The 21,958-nt window shown below is 44.9% G+C and overlaps 1 long non-coding RNA gene across 12 annotated transcripts in view; it reads left to right on the top strand.

The window, feature by feature from the left end:
* The window catches only part of LOC135385145 (uncharacterized), a 67,439-nt gene extending 45,687 nt beyond the window's left edge, over positions 1 to 21,752 (top strand). For 7 of the 12 annotated variants that reach the window (XR_010420317.1, XR_010420318.1, XR_010420312.1 and 4 more), the window contains 2 exons: positions 779 to 5,361; positions 6,753 to 7,360. This is a non-coding gene — a long non-coding RNA (uncharacterized LOC135385145). Of the gene's footprint in view, positions 1 to 778; positions 5,362 to 6,752; positions 7,361 to 20,813 lie in introns of those variants that run through there. The other 5 variants (XR_010420313.1, XR_010420310.1, XR_010420314.1 and 2 more) reach the window with 5 other exon arrangements.
* Positions 21,753 to 21,958: the final 206 nt, after the last annotated feature.

The raw sequence follows: 21,958 nt of genomic DNA, 5'->3' as shown, positions 1-21,958 counted from the left end.
CCCAGTTGCCTTCGATGTGAAGAAAAGAAGCAGGGACACCTGCGATGCTTTTCGTTTCATGGCCATAACATGGACGACACGACGACTATGTGGGATGCCTGCATGTGATGGTTGTGACAAAACGGACAGTTACCGAACACCTGCGCAGCTCTCCTCACCCGGTTTCTGACCCCGCAAGCACCCTCCTCCTTCTTTTTCTGCATTTTCTCATGCGCAGAGACGCACTTGCATAGCGTACACGAGAACGGGGAGAACGAGAGGAAAGTTGAGGGACAGCAAAGGAGATGCGGGGGGGAAGTGGCTATAAACACGTTAGAGGTTACAATAGAAAGAGTGATGACGCGTTCGTGCATTCTGCTACCCTCTCATTCCTATCTGAGCCACTGTTTCGTGTATGGAGAGCATGTGTCCTTGCACCTAATGCGGGGCGTCAGTGCCAGCCATATGTGCTCAGCCCGTGATCCATGGCACAAACGGGTGGTGGGCAGATAGATGGACTGGTGGGCGGCAAAACCACTGCCACCCACCGTGGGTAGAACCCTGGGGCCTACCTGTATGTGTTATGCCCTCCACAGTCATTGGATTGCATGGACAAGTATTTCTAAAAAGCTAATTAGCTGCTCCTGTAGGTTAGGTTACGTTAGGGCTCGCCCCCCTGCGGTAAGAGACTTCAGATGCCCCTGACACTACCAGTGCGTGGTTAGCATTGCAGTTTTTGTGCAAATGCACCACAGTGTCGCCGTGCCTGCTCACTATGATATGCACCTTGCCATTGCAGTGACTGAGCTTTCAAGGAAAGAACATGCTGCAAAACACAATGCATCACAAGTCATTGTCTATGTTGCAACACGTGCTGGACCCGGTAATCTTCGCAAGAAATGGACACGGAAAGAGGGAGTAATATAAAAAGATTGTGCCTGCTACTCGGCATTGTCCTAGACATATAAGGGCTAACCCCTGAGAGGCATATTCTCTCCTGCCCTGGAGATTACTAACATTATGCAAAGGAAACTGGTTATGAACTTCCGTGCTTTAAAATGTGTTTGTTTGTTCATGCATCTGCTATTTCTGGTTAAACACAGTCATTGTTTCAGTACAGTTGCCAACCGATTTTTCGGGCTTCTAAAAGCCACAAAATCGGTCCGGATTATCGAGCAGTCCAAATTTTTGAGTCAATGACACAAATCACTTCCAAAATGGTTTTGATTGAAGAAAACTCAGAGGCACCAAAAAACTATCAATGCGCATCTGCGTTGCTGCGCGTATGCGAGAAATGGCGTCGTGACGTATTTCGGCTAATGTCACGTTGTCACGGTAGGCATTTCGGAGCGTATCGAGGCCGTAAGTATTGTCGCCGTTGAAGGAGTAGCAATAGCACTCGCGTCATCATCGTCTGCGTCATCGTCGGTGCCTTCTGCTGGCAGGTCGAGGACTTGTGAAACGAGTGGCCCACTAGTCATCTCGGCACAAAATTCTGCACATTCATCCACCTCGGCGTACATTTCAAACGTTACACTTGATACCTGAGCTTCGGAAGTCCTGTACCAATGCCCGGCCTTCCGCCGATCCGTCGCCGATGGCGGTACCATCGGTGCTCGTACTCTGTACTTGCGTACTGTCCTTGCAAAATCGGGCGTGACAAAAACTGTTTGCTATAATACTCCCTTTCACTGTTTACCACGATTCAGCAAGAATATGAAGCACAGTGACAAACGTGACATTATAGTAGTTAGTTACGTTTGCGTAGCACAGCCCAGCACAACAAGCGAGAGCAGGCAGGACCGGTAGAGTACCTTGAGATCTTTTATGATATTATGGTCTTTGGGCTGCAGGACACTTGTTGTATCAGAAGGCAAGAACTCTAAACGCATCTTTTGGAGGTTCTGTACCGCACCATGTGCTGCGCAGTTATCGATGAACATGATAACGCTCCTCTTCTCGTGCATGAAGTTTCTGTTTGGTTTTCGGATGTAATCTTCAATCGGATACAATCTTCTTTTGGTTGCTTCCGACATTGTCGACGTCGAAGACGATGTTGATGGTACTGTCGTCACCGTTGAAGAATCAGTCGCGGTCTCAGCGGGTGTATGTGTCGCCGACATGCTCGTGTCTTCATCGCATTCGTCAGTACCCACAAAGTCAATCAAGACACCCTCAGAATCAGTTGAAGGCACGGACATCATTTCGTAGTTTCAGGTTTCACTTCTTGTCTCCAACAATAGCTAGTGGTGCGTGTGCATAACCGCATGGTGCGCACGTGTAAACTCCGCCTCCACGCGTGCTGAGGCATGCTGTCGCCAAAGACGAAGGGAAAGAAGAAAAAAAAAGCGAGGCCAATATGTACGAAAAATCAAGCCGTACCTGCGAAAAACGGTCCGAATATTCGGACGTCAAAATACATTGACTCAGTGGGACATCTGATTAAGCCACAACTTTTGTCCTAAATATTGGAAAGTCCAAATTTTTGGAGTCGGAAAAATCGATCGGAGACTGTAAAAAACCATTATAGGTATTGAAGCACACAGTGCAGTTACTGTACAATTCGATATCCATGTGTTTCAAAGAATATTCTTAGGTTCAAGTATTCTAGTATTCATTGGTTATTTGTGAAATTGTTTTCTCCTGCCTACATAACCATAAACTTCAAACTTATAATGAACGAATGCTATTGTTTATATAATTTTTGGCACTACAGTAAACCCCTGATAACTTGAAGTCGTAAAAACCAGGGAAAATTTTGAGATAAGCGGAGTTTCAAGTTAAGCGAACAACAAAAATTACGTTGCCACGATGTTACCACAATGCAATATGTTATGAAACGTAAAAAAGAAAGCGTTCCCACGGTAATAGGGCTCGTGAACAATTCCGCAGCCATTTATTTTTCAACATCATCTTAGACAGAATAACGCCGTAATAGCAACTGCTTAGCATTCGCGACTGGGAACAAGAAAGAATCTTGAATGCAACGCATGAAACGCTCCTCCCAGCACGTCACTACCACAGCCGCTCTCGACGATTTCTGTATCACTCAGTTCACCACTACTGGAACATCGCCGTCGTAAAGTGCATAGTGCTCCAAGTTCAAATCCTCTAAGTCACTCTCCCCACAACATGCGAGGCGTATCACATCGTTGCACAGTTCATCACAGTCACTGAACTAGTCTGCTGGCTCCGGTACGGCGGTGGAAGACCAGAAACCCGCATGAACGAAACAGTTCACGATAATGGCTTGATGAACTTGCTGCCATGCCTTTGATAAGTACCACCTTCCACTCCAAAGTCAGGGACTTCCACGTGCGTTGTACAGCCATCACGCCGCGAAGAACGAAACGTGACGCTCGGACGAATGCAGAGGAGGAGGAGTGACGTTGGGTGGAAAGGGGAGTGCTGTCTGCCTGCCACAGCTAGCGGCGTGTGAGTCACTAGGACTGAAAGGCTTTGACCTTGACCTAGCCTGGGGGACTGAAGAATACACGTTATCAGCTGTAGGTACGCTGACCTACCGGTGATGGAATTTCGAGATATCCGTACTCTGGCAAAAAAAAAGCTTAGACTTAAAGGGGCTCAAATACATAAGAAGCATTGGGACAAGGATCGGGACGCAAAAAACTTCGAGATAACCGATATTTCGAGATAAGCGAGTTCGAGTTAACGAGGGTTTACTGTACGTAGCAATGAGTCATTACCTCCTAAAATACCTGCTGTGTTGCTAGAGTACACAAACGTGTTGATGTTCTGCACATGGGTTTTTAGAAAGACGTGAGACGCTGTTTTGCTGGTTTGTCCATGTCTGTGTTTTGTATGGTGTTCGTTATCATAGTGACTGTTTGTTGTTCTGTTGTTGGCGGCAATAACTATAAACACAGTGCAGCACTAAGCGCTGCTTCAGTTCACGCATCAATATGATCGCTGCATCACTATAATCACTAATTTGCCCGTCACTTTGACTAGCAACTTTGCTAGCCATTCAGTTAATGTCTCATTCAGCCATAGGAGTGTTCTTGCTGATACGTTGACAGATACAATCCAGTGAAATCTATCACAATATGCCGTCGCGGCATCAGGCGTTGAACATCCATTGGATGGGTTACACACCAACATAGCCTAGCAGTGTCATAAAACCACCACAGCTTACGGTCAACTCCGCAATCATTAAGCTAAACAAGAATTAGCCGGTGCAGACTACAAACGTGGACGACACAAACACGCAAGTTTGAGTTCATCCGTGCCTGGCGCCTTTTGTTTTGTCACCACATAATGACCGACAACGCCAGTTAAGTTTGCGCCCGTCGACATATCAGCGTGCACTGAAACAACACATGACTAGCGTAAATGTTATGTGACCATAAAATGTGCAGTCGCGCGCGGGAAACTGCCACCGGCGAACTGTGACCTACCCAGACATAACGTTGCAAACACCCAACTAACTAACCTAATAATAAACTAACCGACATGCTGCCCTGCTAAGACAAATGGCTGCTAAAATGTGGCTTTCGTTCGCTAACACGGCTTGGACACATATCGAAAACCCGTGAATTTGAGTGGATAAATAGTGATGTTATGTTCTTAATCACGGCATATCATCTTATGGAGCAGCATTTCCCTGGCTTCCCTTGTTTCCAGAACATGAATCCATCCCATCCTAAAATGGGCAGTTTGAGAACATAAATTTCCAGAACGGGGGTTTCACGGCCAGGAATATCGAGGTCCTTCCTTATTCATCACTTGACAGGGAGAAAGCAGGGGAAAAGAAAAAAAAAGAAAAGAAAACCGGGCAGCACTGACCCAGATAGCAGCGCGGTCGCCACTTTCTACTTTTATTGTTTTTTCCTTCTCCTCCTCGTTTAACCCTGAAGAGCGAGTCGAGCGGGGATGCGTGCGGCGATGTTCAAATGTCTTTTTTTCTACGAAAAATATCGCATACAGAAAAAAAAATTTGTGTTAATTCCTGCTTCCCAAACACGTTCGGAACAGAAATTTTCTTAGATGGCTTTCTGAGCTCCTTTAAACCCGTCATTAATTTTTTGATGTCCTCAACTTATCCATAGAGTGGTGTAAGTTGATGAAAATATGTAGCTTGTCATTTTTGGCTCGTACAAAATAAATATACGGTTTATCACCACAGTAATTTGTGGATCATTTCTCAAAGGTTTGCAGATTCAGTTAACGAATAATTGTAAAAATTTAGGCGAGTATTCTGACTGCTATTAACAAAATAGTTCAACTGTCTTCAACATAGACCACCTTACCCTATTTGTGTTTCACATCATCCTTTTACAGCGACTACCACACAGCATGTGCCAAGAAGCCTCTCAGCTTTTAGCATCAGTTTGGAGCGATGCTGAGAGAAGTGGATTTCAGGTGTGCATCCCGTAACCACAACATGTGCCCTGCATATATTTACAGTTTCCTGCCATGGAAAAGGACAATATTGCTTTCTACAAAGTGTGTGTACATGCAGTGTTATGCACCGCCATGTCATGAGCATCATGATTGCCTGCTTGTTGTAGTACTGCTCTTATGTTTTTTGTTTCTGGAGTGTTTTCTGCAGTTTTCTTTCACCTTCCTGTGGCTGATGTGATAAGTCATGCTCTAGGCAACACATGCACAATGGCGATGATTGATTATTAGAGCCTGAAGTTTGGGGGCATTTTTTTCTTCTAAATTTAGGGGGTAAAAATCGGGTAAATAAACGTGCACTAAATTCATGCAAATTTGGGTGAAAATACTTCCAGTGTGCTGAATTTTGGGAGAAATCTGGCTCAGTTACTCAAACTAACTGTGGTGGTTTGGTACAAACGGTGATGTAACTGCATTTGCTGCCAAACAAGTAAGTTATTGCGTTCCTGCCGACATTCGACAGAGCAATTTGCTGGGTAAAAATCTGGTTTCACCCTAAAGAGGCAACCTTCAATTCGGTGTGCAAATTCAGAGAAGAATCGGGAACCCAGAAACTTGAAGCTCTATTGATTATGTGTTGTGGAAGATGTATGAGCTACAGAGTAAATTGTGACCAGCACAGCAACATTGTGCAAATACAAATGCCTTCAAGGTAACAAAAATAAGGACCATGCTTTGGATATTGTAAAGCTTATTGAGCAATGTGAGGGTTGTGTTCTTTTGTGGTGAGGTACTTCTGTAAGAGCTGCCACAGCCTCTCCACACTAAGGCTTTTGAAGGAAACCCTTTGGCTGGTGAAGAAACTCTCCAGAATGGTGTAGCAAGACTTCTCTGACCTTTGGTCCTTCTTCAGGAAGGTTGCTTCCTTTCCCTCTGTGACCTTGCTGTCTCTCTAATATTTGCTTGTTTGTGCATTAATATGTGGCTGTGTTTGACACTTGTGTTTTTGTCATGGATATATGCCACCGGCTTACTTGCTTTTTATCTATTTTAGCATTATCTAAGCATTGATAAGTTTGTAGCATCTCACTTGATGAAATCAGGACCCTTCATTACGTAGTAATGTCTGTCGTAAACGTACTGTCAGAATCGAACAACGTATTGGGTGTTAAGAATATTTCAGAGCCCTTAACTCCCCATTCATCATCTCAAAATAAAGTTCTTATGTATTGTTGTTTCAGGGCCCCTTGGTGTGATTTAGAAAATGAACACGCATGCACAGTGCTTCATTGTTCTACACCATGCAGCTTGCCCAGAGCATTGGTGCCCACTGAATGTGATAGTGCACTACAATGTTTCCGCAGGATATGAAGTTATTAGACAGTGCCTGATGATCCTCTCATTTTTTGTAGGTCAGATTGTCCTCTTCAGTCAACAATGTGGTAGTGAGTACCAATGCAACTTGTGTCCCTACGCTGCAAGGTACAGGCGTGACATCATCCGACATGAGAGGACACATACGGGTGAAAAGCCATTCCAGTGTAGCACCTGTGGGAGGAAGTTCCCAAGTGCATTTAATCTCAGCAGACACATCCAGTGTCACACTGGAGAAAGGCAGCACAAGTGTAGCCACTGTTCAAAGTCCTTTTCGGAGATGTTCTACTTGACCGCCCATGTGGAGCTGCACCATGGAAATGTGATGTATGCATGCAAGTTTTGTGGCAAACAGTATGGCAGTCGACGGTGCCTGCTTCGACATGAGGCTCTTCACAAGAGATGAAAAGTGCTAATTTAATGCATCCTCTGTGTGTCTTGTGGGTCAGCCTGTGCACTGGTAGACATTGTGTAAAGGAGGGCGGAGTGCCACATCACACACCATGTATGAGCAACCTAGGATTTTTCTAAAACTGTGCATAACATTCATATGAAATCGCAAATACTAATGGGTAACCAGTCCACTCAGCCATGGTTCTAACCACAGTGTAAGATGTTTGTATAGTAAAGTGAGGAAGTGCCCGGTCGTCTGCCTAATGTTGACCTCTGCATTTGCCTTTCCTCGGCCCTTGGCTGAAAGACATGGGATGAGAAGGGAGCGTTCAAGTAAATGCGTGCACAGAAGCTGGTATTTTAAGAGGCTAGCAACCGAGGGCAGAGGCAAACACTGGTTGGAACGTGTGACGAAACTGCCTACATTCACGGTTACTTTCAGTGTGTGTATTCACGCCAGCTAAAGTACAGAGAGTAAATGACAGATACCCGATTCTGTGGACAGGGTTTATTCTAAGGGGGCCCGTATGCACGAGTGCGAGACAACAGCCCACCATGTCCTGCTTTTCTTTCTTTTCTTTTTCTATTTTCTACAGCAACTTTGTTAAGTGCACGTGTTTCCATTTTGAAACCATTTTTGAATCCTTCTGTAACACCAGCTCAAAGGAAACGTGCAAAGTAGAAGTTTATTTATTCTCTCTGCTGCATGGCAAAAAAACCAAGTGACGATGTCTACACCAGCTCCTGTAGCACAGTGGTTAGTGTGGTCGCGTTCCACGCCAAGACTAAGACATGACGCGTTGTCGGATCCTTTTACCAGCTGTGCTGTCTGGGGTTTTCCCTGTGTTTTCCGTCAGACTGTCCAAACGAATGTTGGCACAGTTCACCTTAACGTCAACTCAGGACACATACAAACCCCCTCATTCCCCACTCTTTGCTGCTGTACTCTCTCCATCTGTCCACATCTACACCACTCATAGCCACAGTTGCTTAGTGGTGCTAATACTGTGAAGGGTGGGGGGGGGAGAAGGTCCGATGACCCAATGAAGGTGCTTCCACCATTTCAGGGACTACTCCTAGCCGATCATTACTCCTCGGATCTCCCGTAGGCATTGACCACAGAAGAATGACGCCCCACGTGGATTTTTTTTTAGAAATTTAATTACACTTTCTCACGGGACACCCTGTATACTGAATTCAGTCCAGCTGGGCCTGTTTGGATTGCACCTTTGCATACAATTCTCTCAAGAGCACCAGCACCTTCCAGTAATACAATTGTTTGAAAAACATGCTGTGCAATAACGGTTCCTTTCGTGGCATTTCATGATGCGAACACACTAATTGGTTGTACATAGCTATCGGCGTGCAGTGCAAGCATGAACACAAGGCTGTGATCTGGCAACTCAGTTGAGGGTCCTGAGTTGTCAACATGGTCTTCTAGACTTATAATACATATGTCATATTTTTTAGTTGCATGTCCTGCTATCACTCACCTGCATTTCATCGAACACAAGGTTTCCATGTCTCTTAAAGCTGGACATACCATGAAGCTTCATTTGCTTCACTTTGAAGAATGCTTTGCAAAGCCACCCTTCAGGTCAATATGTATCCACAGCAGATAAGTATATATGAATGGTTCTAGCCGTCGGCAATGGCAAGATGTCATTGGCCAGCAGGAATCTCTATGCAGCAGCTGAGCGAACATGCAAACGTAGGCATAACAGCAACCAATCCCGAGTGTATCAGTGACTTTTCTTCACTATCCTTCTGTTTGTTGACGAAAATGTTGACGGGAGGCTCCGCCTCCTGGTTGTGGACCAATAAGAGGATGCAGTGGGTGAGCACTTACAAAGCCTCTGGTCTCGCCTAAGAGATGGTGCAGCGTTAGTGTTATGTGTGACAGAAGTGCAGCTGTTTTTGCTTTGCGTGCCGTAAGGCTTCTGCCATGGTGCACCAGTATAACCAACGCCTTCGCTGTCCATTAACCTGGGAACGAGGTTAACCAAAGTTACACATACACTGGTTAATGGACAGTGGAGCCGTTGGTTAGATTGGTGCGCCATGGCTGAAGCCTTGCGGCAGGCGAAACAACGGTAGATGCACTTCTGTCTAAGCCTTGTTCCCAGTCCTAGATCTGAGCATGTCCAATGTTGTATTCGTTTAATTTCTGAAAATGCTGCACTGCTCCAAGAAGCAGACGATTGCTGGTCACATGTGCACACCCCAAGCGCCATCCCTTTGGCGAGAGCAGAGATACAGGAAGTGCCCGCCCTCCGTGTCCTCCTATTGACCTGCATCCAGGACGCGGAGCCTCCCTCATTCTTAATCAACAAACTGAAAAATAGTCCTTTTTTTGTCTTGCACTGAAATGCAGCAATGTATTCACACAGAATCATTTGTTGAGCATCAGGGAGTTTGGATCTGTTGATGATATCGTTCAGCTGCTGTTCTTCCAGCTCGTGGAGCTACTTCTGGCACAAAAGCAGTTCCTCTTCCAAGCTCTGTTTTGCTGCGAGTAGTCTCATTCTTAAACAGTGTGAGGATATTCTTGCTTTACGGGTGACATCAACACGCTGCTTCCTAGATGGTGTTAGTGGAAGACGCACATGATTCAGTTGATGTGTTCTATTCTGCCACTGCATGGTACGGGTACGTTATGTATCATGCAGACCATGGTAGTGTTTACAAGGTGCATCAGTATCCATATATAATGTACACTTCTTACGTCTCCATGTGCTGGTTTTGTCAACATACCCACATTCTCAGTGAGCTGCACTCACTTTTGGAAATCAGGGCCATCTCTGAACACACGTGTAGATTGTGTAATTCGTTGATGGCACTAGTTAGGGTTGGAATCGAATTGGCATCTACCTCTCCAAAAGCCGACATTGTTTCGACTGTCGACTGTATGGGGTCGACAAAACTCCGAAGGACCAGCCCTCTGTCGAAGCAGGGTGGTATGGACACCATCTTTAGACAAGGAGGGAAGAATTTTATGTCCATTTTTGACGCCATCTGGCAAAATATGACCCTCTTCACTTTTACTGGCTGTTCACGCACCTAAAAAAAAGAAATCGAAATTGATGTGCACGTTTGCACAGTAATTCCATGTTTCGTTCCGAAGGTGTACTTCATCAAGCCTCATCAGCAGCACATCGTAGTTCAACATAGGATTGATTAAACTTTCCTCGGAAGGCACATTAGCAGTTTCATCATCCTCATTAAGTATATCTTGACCAATGGCAGCAACATCACCACGGTCACTTTCTTGTCCACCGTGACTGTGCACTGTGTCCATGCATGCTCCTTCTGACTTGAGTTTCCTTGACACGACATTGCCTTCAGTAGACTGGACATGTGGTTCGTTATACCTCGATGACGTAAGGATGTCGCAAACAGACCTTCGGTTCAGTGGCTTCCTCGCTGGTTTAATTGAGGGTAGATACTTCACATATCCAGAGGAGATGGTTGGCACAGTGTGCAGCACACCGGGCACATCTTCTTCTGCAGAACATGTCCATTAACTTCAGAGTGGTATTCCCTGGAAAGTGCCTTTCGCAGGCGCTGTCAGTAGGACGAGTGTCTCGATTCTGGCGAGGGATTGCACTGTTTCATATTGCCAGTCTTTGAGCATCTGATGGTGCTTTGAACAGAGATACTTTTTCATTTGTGGAGTCGTAGCCAGAATGGCAATTTGAAACGAAACACTTTCTTCCCATTACTGTGCATGTGCCACTCACTGATTTCAACATTTTTCTTCAGTCTGTTGTTGTATTTGCATTTCTTGAGAAAAAAGGAGAGTTCCAACTACACATAGTGGCCCAAGACACCAGCTTATATAAGCGGAGCATGGGTCTGAGAGTCTGATATACTGCAGCAAAAGCTGCACTTGATTTCACAAAAATATGTACAAAACAACAGTGGCAGGGACGTTACCTCGACGATGCCCTGCTTTTACAAGGTGCAATAAAATTTGGGGAGCAAAACAAGCTGGTGTGAAGAAAATGAAACAAAATTGTGGTGGTGGCTCTTTTTGTAACGCACGGCTATTCCAAATAAATACTGTTAAATCTGTAAGAGGTGTTTTGACAATAAGGTTCTACAACATGCAAAATCTTGAGAAAGACCAAGCAAGCTATACATTCTATCGCATATCGCTACACTAGCGATGCAAAACTATTGACAGTCGACTGCCTGCAGTAAGAAAACTATCAATAGTCGGCTATTGGCAAACTATCGGAGAGCAGATAAAACTAGAAAATTCCCCACTGCTTTACAAGTTTTATGGTACAACTCGGAACAGCTTTCCTTCTGACACTGCCCTTGAGCTTCTCATTCCTCTCATACTTAACGCAAGGTCACATGATACTCTCTGCAGTGGATTGATTCGCATTGCAGTCTCATGAGTTCCTATGACTTTATCACGAGCATCTTCTTTCACTGCTTGCAGTGCATCATTCATACAGCAAAATTTATGGAAATAACTTGTGTCACACGCGATACTGTTCTCGTTGTCACTGTGCCAGTGCGAAAACGAAGACGAGAACGAAAGTGTCGATTGTGGGAACCCAAACTAGCTAGTATTGACATCATTAGTAAAGGAAAACAACAGAAGAGTACTATCAGTAGTCAGTTATCGTAAAACTATCTAGTTTTCAAAACTATCGATGGTCAACAATTGATAGTTTTTAGACTGACAGTAGTACTATCTATACAGTGGACTCTCGTTAATTCGAACTCGAGGGGGCCGCGGTATTTGTTCGAATAAACCGGAGTTCGAACTAACGGGAGACGCTCTCCTGGAAGGGGGCTTGGGCGCAGGGAGCGCATGCAGATGTGTCGCGACGCACTTGGAGTCGTATTTTACGTTTGCGATACCGGTGTCACTTCAAGACACATTTATATTGGCGTAATACAAATCGTTACTGCTGCCGACCTCCGCTGCTACCGTCGTTACGTTCCCGATACGGCGGAGAAAACTCCCAGAGCGTCACGGCCGCGCGTTACGATTTTGAAGGAAATACAGGACTTATATGTTCACAAGAATTCACTTACAGAAATTATGAAGTGACTTAAAGTTGAAAGCAGTCAGTATTTCGCTCTTGCAACTGTTTCTTTTAGCGGGACAGTTAGCATCTCTTTTGACTCTGACACAAGTTAAAGAGTGGCATCCGCATTTTTCTCGAAAGAAAAATGGCGCACTGTCATATCCAGCGCTGATGCTACATCAGATGCACTTGGTAAAGGCACTGGATCGCGAGACAGGTTCGTGACTTGAGTCGCCTGAACTCGCCGTCGCTAAGCCGGCGCACGCTGCGTCGATGATGTCTGCGTCAGTTACGAGCCCAGTCTCTACGCCGTCGTCTCTGCTGACATGGTGCACGTTAGGGAAATAAACAATGTCAGTGAACGGGTTGTAGAACGATATTGACAGTCGCGAAGTCATAAAAATGAGTGACGGCACGCGCACACACCTCCTCCACCCTCACGAGGGTCTCAAGAGGAAGAGAGAGAAAGAGGAGAGGGACAGTGCATGCGTTCGCGTAAACTCCTTGCTGTCGTGAAGAGGGGAGAGCGTCCTTGAACAGCGCAACATGCGGCAAGAGGACGGGAAGCGTACGGAAGGTCAATAATCAGGGAGATATGGGGTGCTGTGACCAGTTCCCGTCTGACGCGCGAGCGCTGTTTGTTCGAATTATGCGGTGTATACGTTCGTCTGTTTGAATTACCGAGAGTGTCTCCCCATTGAAATACATGTGCTTTAGACGGGACTCGGACGAGTGTTCGAATTATCCGGAGGTTCGAATTAAGCGATTTCGAATTAACGAGATTCTACTGTAGTCCATTATCGATAGTATAGTGATAGTATATCCTACTTTGGGGTTGTGCCAGTGTAAAGTCTATAAGTCTATAAGTCTATAAAGTCTAAAGACTATGGTTGTCAGCACCACCTCTTACATAGGGGAAGAAATGTGAACAACCTTGAACATTATCTGGTTGGTGTGTCGCGAGCAGCAGTGGGAGAGTTTCCTTACCTAACTGTATACAATTAATCTTGGTTATAACAAACTTGATCATCATATGAGATGCGTCCATTATAACCGAAGTTTGCTATAAGTGAAAACGGTGATAACAACTATTCAGGTGACAGCAAATCACTTATGTTGCAGTTTTATTGGAAGTACTGCGTGATTCCACATCTGCTGTATGCAGTTGAGGACACAACGGTGCCTTCAAGATGTCTAGTTCTTCGGTGTGGACCACACCAAGCGCCTTGGTGTGAACGAACTGCCGCAGTGACGCGAAGCGAAGCACATCTGCCGTTTTAATGCTGGCGGGCATACGATGAGCTTCCTCCTTGTCTTACGAAGAGCCATCATCCAACACATTCGACGACGACTCGCGCATTTAGGCAATCATTGTCCGCCACAACTTGAACACCATCATCGGCAGTTGCGAAGTCCTCGGAAGATCTCAGCGGACACAGCTTTGTCCTAGAGAAGGGCGTCAGTGTCACATCTCCAGAAGTCTTTGTGAGCGTCGTCGCTGGTGGCATCATTCGTTGCAACAATCCCAGATTTCCTGAAGCAGTGTTGGAGGGTCTCCCACTTGTCTTCCACCCAAGATGCTTTCACCAGTTGCACTGCCAGCCACAGTGGCAATTTCATCCCAGGCAAGGCAGTGGTCAGTTGGTCAGTACCTAGTAGAAGACGTTCCACTAGCCGACGCCGGTAGCATGACATGTAATTCCGGATTATACTGAGGTGCAGTGGCTGCACTCGTGATGTAGTGTTCGGAGGAAGGAACAGCACAGTGACTGCTTCGAGTGGTGGCGTTACTTGGTGTGCTCTACAGTTGTTCAGCAAAAGTAGGATTTTTTCTGTCTTTGTGTGCAATATCACCGTCCAGCTCCACGAGCCATTCGTGAAACATCAAGGCTTTATTGTTGTGCCTCTAGCAGACAGGCACATAATGACCGAATCTACACACTTTCTTTGACTTTCCTACGATGAACTGGTGGCGACAGTCACTTCTGTCCATGTTGCAGCTTAGTAGTACAGTGACACAGAGCTGGCTGTGCTTCTCACCCACACACTTAATTGTGTGCATTGTTGATGGCAACATTTGAAAAAAGAAACCAGTCTTGTCGGCGTTGGGAACGTCCCGGGCACTCTACTGCCTTGATGACTTCCATCTGATCCTCCAGACACCAGTCAATACTAGACTCGTCCACAGAAGCAGTCTCCCCAGCTATGGCTTTACAAACGACACCCTGACAGGCCTTCAAACCATGCAGCCACCAATCTTGTTTAAAATCTGGGTAGTCGAGGAAAAATGCGAACTTCTCAGCTCGCACCTTGATTAATGGTTCGCTAATTGGGATGTTTCTCGCGCGGGCATCCAAGATCCACTCCAGAACAGCATCACAAGGTTTTCAATGTTTTCACAAGTGGCCCCTCGGAGATGCTTCCTGCTTTTGTTGCCGATTTGTTGTCAATTCCTCGGTGCTTGCACATCAATCCATTTGTCTTGTGGCTCGTGTCGTTTGGAAGAAGGAAGAAGAGAATGGATCCACACACCACCCACAGCTGCAACATGTCGCTGATCACGTGCTGCTGTTGACTCCCACGTCGTATGCATGAGTAGCGAAGAGTGCGAAAGTTGCCCCTTCTGCGGTTCGCTGCCTGCTGTTGTTGCAGCAGCATGAGTGTGTGCTGTTCAGCAAGCGACCTTGGGAGACCGTGCAGTCATCCTCTGAGAGAAAAGGGAGGAACAGAAGCAGAAAGGTGCTGCATTTGATGATGTCACAGCCAGGAAAAGCGTTCATAGTAACTGATGGCTGCACTGTGCCTTGTTCGTTGTACCTGTTAAAAAATTACATTGAACGTTTGGAGCGTTTACCCGTTGTCCTAGATTTGTTCGGTATAGCCCTAAGTTTGTTTTAAATGAAACTCTACTGTTGTTGTATACTGCATGAGTGATCCTTCTTTTCTCTCTCATTTTTTTTTCCATGGAATTATTTTTTCATTTTTTGCATATGGCCCAAAAATCGCAAATTTAAGTTCCCGCGAACGTGACAACCGGTATGACGCTCAGAACGGAGAAGAAAATTAGTGAGTGAAAACAAGCATCAACAGAGGTAGAGGATAAGTACCTCTATATTACAGGATATTGGACATGCAGTTGGTATGGCCCGTTTAATCACACTGCCATGTTATTGTGCAGATCTACGTACTGCGGGGATAAATTCGAACTTTTTAAAATCCAGATCGCATCAGAGCTAGGCGCTGTTTAAGTGAAGTGTACACTTTCTTGAGCCACAAAGCATGCAGTGGCTTCAGGACACTAGCTCACAAGTCCAGCATTGTTGGAGGTCGGCCTGGACTCTTCGTGGAGCTTTGGACGACACTCGCATACTAGCGCACTATACAAAGCAAAGCATAACCTATGGCCTCACAACGGTGCCAAGAAGGGTAGCTGTCCGATACTATTTACAGGTCGAGGCTATTTGGTTTGTGTCCTTCAGAGAGAGTAGCAGTGAGTTATCTGTCACAGGACAAGAGCTGCTGATATTTCGAACAGAGGCTGTTCTTCTTCCGGGCGCTGTCCTCGTCATTGGCATTGTATTTAAAAGGCTAGGAATGCCGTGTTACGGGTTCATGGGTATTGTAACAGCCTGGTGGATAGGAAGAATCTATGAAGTCTATCAAGTTAGGTCTTTACGAAATTTTTTCTATCCATCGAGCCGTTTACTTTCCTAACCAGTTCACTGGACTTCCAGCCTTTCTACATTCTTATGCATATGTGCTTCCTTTATTCTGGTTTCTGCTCACTCTAATACAACCCTTGTTGAGGACTGTAATGTCGCGCTCTTAACTTAAATGAATATGAACGGCCACATTGCATATGACTGGAGCCTAAGTTTTTGATAAATATTTTTTTCTAAATTCGAGGGAGTAAAGGCCTGGTAAATAAATGTGCCCGAAATTCATGCGGCTTCGGGTAAAAACACTTCCAGTATGCAAAGTTCAGGAAGAAATCTGGCTTAGTTACTCAAACTAACTGTACTGGTTTGGTACAAATGGTGATGTACCTGCATTTGCTGCCAAACAAGTTAGTGTGCATTCCTATAGACATCTCAGTGAGGGCAATTTGGTGGGTAAAAATCGGGTTTCACCCTAAAGAGGCAACCTTCAATTCGGGGTGCAAATTCGGGAAAGAATCGGGTTAAACCCTAAAACTTCAGGCTCTACGATATGACCCATATGCATAATTTAAAACCCTGAGACTAGGGAACACAAAGGAACAGACACAACATGAAGTCTGTCTGTTGTGTCTGTCCCATCGTGTTCCCTAGTCTTGGGGTTTTACATTATGCACCAAATTCACAAGCTCACTTGCTTCTTAGCAATCTTTTCAATGTCATGACCCATATTCTTTGGATGTGTGGCATATGTTCTGAACTGTATGACTGTTGTGTTATGTACTATTGTTAAGTTTTGCTCTTCACTTTCTTTGTTTTCTGAAGATTGCAAAATGCTATGGATAGTCTTGAAAGTGTTGTAACAATGTGCCTTTTACAAACTAAAAAACAGATAGAAAATGTTCTCTCAATATCTGATATGTTTGGTATGAAGACAGCCATTTTGAATTTTGAACAATATCCTGTTCTGTACTGCACTTATAAATGCAAAATACTTACACCTTGTGTTTAGTCATAGATGGCAGTTCTAACTTTGGAAGTATGAAGGGAATTGCTTCGGGACGAGAGCCGCCGGTATTTCGAACAGAGAGTGGTTGTCTTCTGGGCGCTGTCCTCATTATTGGTATTGTATATTATGTATTATTATTGGTATTGTATTGAAAGGGTTATGTTGACGTATTAAAGGTTTTATGCGAATTGTGGGTCAACAGCCTGGGGGAAGAAAAGTTCCATTCAGGCTTTTACAGCCAAAGCTAGAATGTGAAAGGAATTATATGAATGAAGTCATCTTTGCTCCAGGCCAGTTACAGAAATGCGAGGTTCATGAACAGTCGGTACATCAGGCAGCAGTGGGTGAGCATTCCGGAAGACAATGAGGTTAGTGGTTACGTGGGGAAATTTTGAGAGTGAGCAAAGTATTTGCTTTTTTTTTAACTCTATATATTTGTAATACACAGTTGGGGCATTCAATAAAGAAAGTAAAAAGTAGTGGCCATGCAGAGTGTAACAGTATCGATATATGATAAAGGGGATAGAATAGGAGGAAAAGGAAACATTCTCGAGTTTGCTGACAAAGAGCGAGGGAGACTCTGTCTCCTAAGTGCGCGCCAGTAGGAGGACATGGAAGGTGGAGCACTGCAGCCTCACCTCTTGCCTAACAGATGTTGCACAGCTAGCACTAGGCTCGGGATGTGTGACCCAGCACTACCACTGATGACTATCATGCAGGATGTACTCAGCAACTCACAAGGTGAAGACGTTAGCGACGGTGATGAGGAATTGTGCGACGCCCCCGTCCCCAGTGCGCGCAATGTGCTGGAAGCTCTTGACATGCTAAGGCGATACGTTGAATCGCACGAGAAGCACGACACAATGAAAACACTTTGGGAACTTGGATGTCATGTAACGCCAATGTTGGTAGCCAATATGGCACAGAAGAAGGTCAAAGACTACTTTTGCCGCAAATAAATTATTTCTCGATAAATGCTGCACTTTGCTGGTTTTCTCTTGCGCTGTATACATGGTGTTTCATTTTAATGAAATTTCAATAGAACAAAGAAAATTGCCTAATTTACGGACTTCGTTATACCGAGATTGTCATATTCTGCATTGAATGTAGCGACTGCTCTATGCAATGCATTGGCGACACTTGCCAACAAATGAACAACTGCCTTTCCGGCCACAGAAGTGACACTTCAACAATTTTGACAACTGTTAAAGAAACTGTTAAAGTAAACCATTCTAGAAACCGAGCTAGAAAGGAGAAACCCATTCGGGTGAAGGGTGTTGGGTCACAAGGCACTCTAGAAACACTTAGCAAATAAAATGCGCCAAGACCTTGTTTCTCCTATTCTATCCCATTTGTCATTGATCGACACTGTTATGCTCTGCATGACCACTACTTTTTACTTTCTTTATTGCGTGCCACAGCTGTGTATTACAAACATACGTATTGCAAAAAAAAACACTTTGCTTGCTCTAAAAATTTTCTCATGTAACCACAAACATCCTTATCTTTCGGAATGCTCGCCCATTCCAGCCTGTTGCCCCGTTTCATCACAATGGTCATGAACTTTGCATTTCTGTAACTGGTCTGGAGTAAAGATAACTTCATTCACATAATGCCCTCAACACTCCAACAAAGCGGCCATTCACTCCTGCCATAAAAGCCTGTACGAACCCTTTCTTACCCCTGGGCTGTTGACCCACAACTCGCATGAACCTTTAACACGTCATACCTGTCCCTCTAAATACCATGCAAATGATACGGACGGTGCCCAGAAGTCTCTGTTCAAAATATCGGCGGTTCAGGTCCTGAGACAACTTCCTTCATACACCTCCTTACCAGTTTGCTGGATTTCTACTGGAAGTGTTTCCCTTACGAACAAGAACTGAAATTGGAATTGAATATGTATATCTGATAATGATAATGAAAAACTTGTGTGCAGCATTTCGTGACAATTTCATTTTTCTTATGACTTAGAGGGACTCAGATCAAGTACAGTCGACCCACGTTTATCCGGACGGCCTTCTTTCCTGTCAAAATGTCCGGGTAGCAGGGGAACCGGATAAGTCAAAACACGAAAATTCAAAGTGATCCTAAAATGACATCTTTATTGACCATTACACAGAAAACTGTCCATTGTCGTCTGTTTCATTCTGATACACGCATCCAGTTCTTGCAAACCTTTGCTAATGGAATTAACTTGCGAAATATTGTTTTGTTGCTCGGAAAATACTAGCGCTGCTCTCAGTGCCGCCCGCGCATTTTCTACAGTCACATCTGATGCATCCCCGCTTTCATCATCAGATTCTTCTTGAACACTATTGGAAGCGATGACACTGACGATGTCGTCATCTGTGATTGCAGCGCAGGGGTCCTCGTTGCAGACCTTCTTAGTCTGAAATGACCAGACTGCTCAGTGGATTATTTTTGTCTAATGCGCAAAGTCGGCAAGGGAGAAAATTCTTCCTAGCAACACCCTCTTTGTGTCAATAAAAAGGAGGCCACGACCACGGTCCTCGACCTTGCCTGACTAGGTGTGGGCCAAGTGTCCTTCCTGGACAACAATAACTGAAGCCGATTGTTGGGTATTAGTCACTTCTGTTCCCTGTAATTTTCGTCCGAGTCCGGAAGCTGAAGTCCGGATAAACAAAGGCGAAATACATGTGGAGAAATCCATCCCCATGCTTTTTTGTCCGGATAGCACAGGATCCGGGTAAACGAAGTCCAGATTAACGCTGGTCGACTGTATAATCTTGCTCATGTCACTGGATACAGGACAATGAGTTGCCATTTCATCGATGTAGGCAGTTACAGTGGACTCTCGTTAATTAGAACTCGAGGGGGCCATGATATTTCGTCTAATCAAGCGGTTTTCGAAGTAACTGGAGACGCTCTCCTCGGGGCTTGGGTGCAGGGAGCATGTACAGATGTGTTGCGGCACACTTCGAGTCGTGTTTAAGATGGATCTATATTAGTGTAATTCAAATTGTTACTGCTGCCAAACTCCGTCACTACGGTGGTTATGTTCCCAATGCCTAGCCGATGTTAAGGTGGAGAAAACTGCGAGAGCGTCGTGGCCGGCTGTTACGACTTGGAAGGAAATACAGGACCTATATGTTCACAAAAATTCACCTACAGAAATTATGAAGCAAATTGGGATTGAAAGCAGTCAGTAATTTGCTATTGCAACCGTTTCCTGGAGCGGGACTGTTAGCGTCACTTTCTGTGTGAACATAAGTTCAAGTGCGATGTCTGCATTTTCCACAGAAGCAAAATAGCGCACTGTCATATCCAGCACCGATGCAACATCAGACGCACTTGGTAAAGACACTAGTTCGCGGGTCGTCTGAATCTTCGTTGCTACACTCCGCACGGTCCTCTGGTCCAATTAGACTGGCGCACTTGGCATCATTGATGTCCGCGTCACTCAAGACCCTAGTCTTCACGCCGTCGTCTCCACTGACATGGTGCCAGATATGGAAATAAGCGATGCCAGTGAACGGGTTGTAGAACAATATTGACAGTCACAAAGTCATAAAAACGGGTGATGGCATGCGAACGCACCTCCTCCACCCTTCCTTCAAGAGGAAGAGAGATAAAGAAGAGGAGAACAGAGAGAGAATGCAAGTGTTTGCATAAGCTCCTTGCTGTTCTAAAGAGGTGAAAGTGTCCTTAAGCAGGGCAAAATGTGGAAAGAGGATGAGAACCATACAGAAGGTCAATAACCAGGGAGATATGATGCGCTGTGACCTGTTCTGGTCTGGCGTATGAATGCCGTTGGTCGGAATTATGCGGTGTATACACGCTCGTGGATTCGAATTACTGGGAGTTTCTCCCCACTAAAATAAATGTGGCTTGGACAGGATCTGGACGAAAGTTTGAATTATCCGGAGGTTCAAATTAACGAGATTCTACTGTACTGTAGAAGTTTGCCTCAGAGTGTTGCTCATAGTTCTTTGTATGTTCTCATTCTTGTATGTGGCTGTTGTGTTGCAGCTACTCAGGCATTGCTCGGAGGACAGGCCAAAGGGTACCAGTGCAACTTGTGTCCTTACACCGCAAGATTCAACAGTCACCTGATACAACATCAGATGACACATACAGGAGAAAGACCCTACCTCTGTGACACCTGCGGAAAGGCATTTGGCACTGTGTATCGGCTCAACAGGCATGCCCGCTCTCACACTGGAGAAAGACCATATAAATGTCATCACTGTTCAAAGACATTCTTCCAGAAGTCTCACTGGGCCCATCACATGGAAACTCACGAAGGAACGACATACATGTGCTCAGTGTGCTGTAAGTTCTTCACGTCTCGGAGATCGTTGCATCGGCATGAAGAGTGGCACAGACATAATGCTTGCTAGGTGTAAGCCTTGTTATGGTAAATGAGGCTGTGCTGTACAGTAGCACACATGACATGATCTCTGCTTGAGTCAAAAGTACTTATGTGTCTGTCTTTTGTGTTTTTTTTTTTTTCTACAAGAATGTTTGCTATGGATTTTGTGTTAAGAACAAGGAGATGCAAATACAAGACTTGCTGTCTAAACAGTGTAGTACATTCTTTGTTTTCGAACATACTGTGGAAATGGATAAGAAAAAAAAAGTAGAGAGAGAAAGAGAGGTTTTCTCTTTTATGAGGAAATATGACCTTGACAAATGTTAAGAGTACATACACGGAGTTTTCAAGATCTTTTGTTGTTATCACAGTGTCGAACCGCAAGAAATACAGATTTGGTTCAGGTTCACGTTGCTTTGATTTCGTTCCGGTTCAGTTCTGGTTCGACCACGCCAAAAATCGAACCGGTTCAACGGTTACATTTTATATGTTCCATAAAACTGCTTTTATCAGGAAATGCGTGGCTAACGGCTTACTGCTGTTCTCTGCATTGACATTCTTAGCGGTCAGGTACTCCCAGTAGCGAGAGAAAGGAGAAATGAACACTTATTGCAAACAGAGTTCACGCTGATGAAGCGGTGTAGTCCTGCTACGTTCTTTCTACTTACTTTCTCTTCATTTGCAGCGTGAATCGATCTGAAACTGTACTGAAGCATGTTGAAAATAAGCCTGCTAGTGTTACTCTGTCCGTGCTCGCAGCAGTGTACAGTTGAACCTCTCAATAACAAACGTCAATTTTAAC

This window comes from Ornithodoros turicata, chromosome 2 (assembly GCF_037126465.1).
Source record: "Ornithodoros turicata isolate Travis chromosome 2, ASM3712646v1, whole genome shotgun sequence".
Classification (NCBI taxonomy): Eukaryota; Metazoa; Arthropoda; class Arachnida; order Ixodida; family Argasidae; genus Ornithodoros; species Ornithodoros turicata.
The sequence above is the reverse complement of the archived record's forward strand: the minus strand, read 5'-3'. Positions and strand labels throughout refer to the sequence as shown.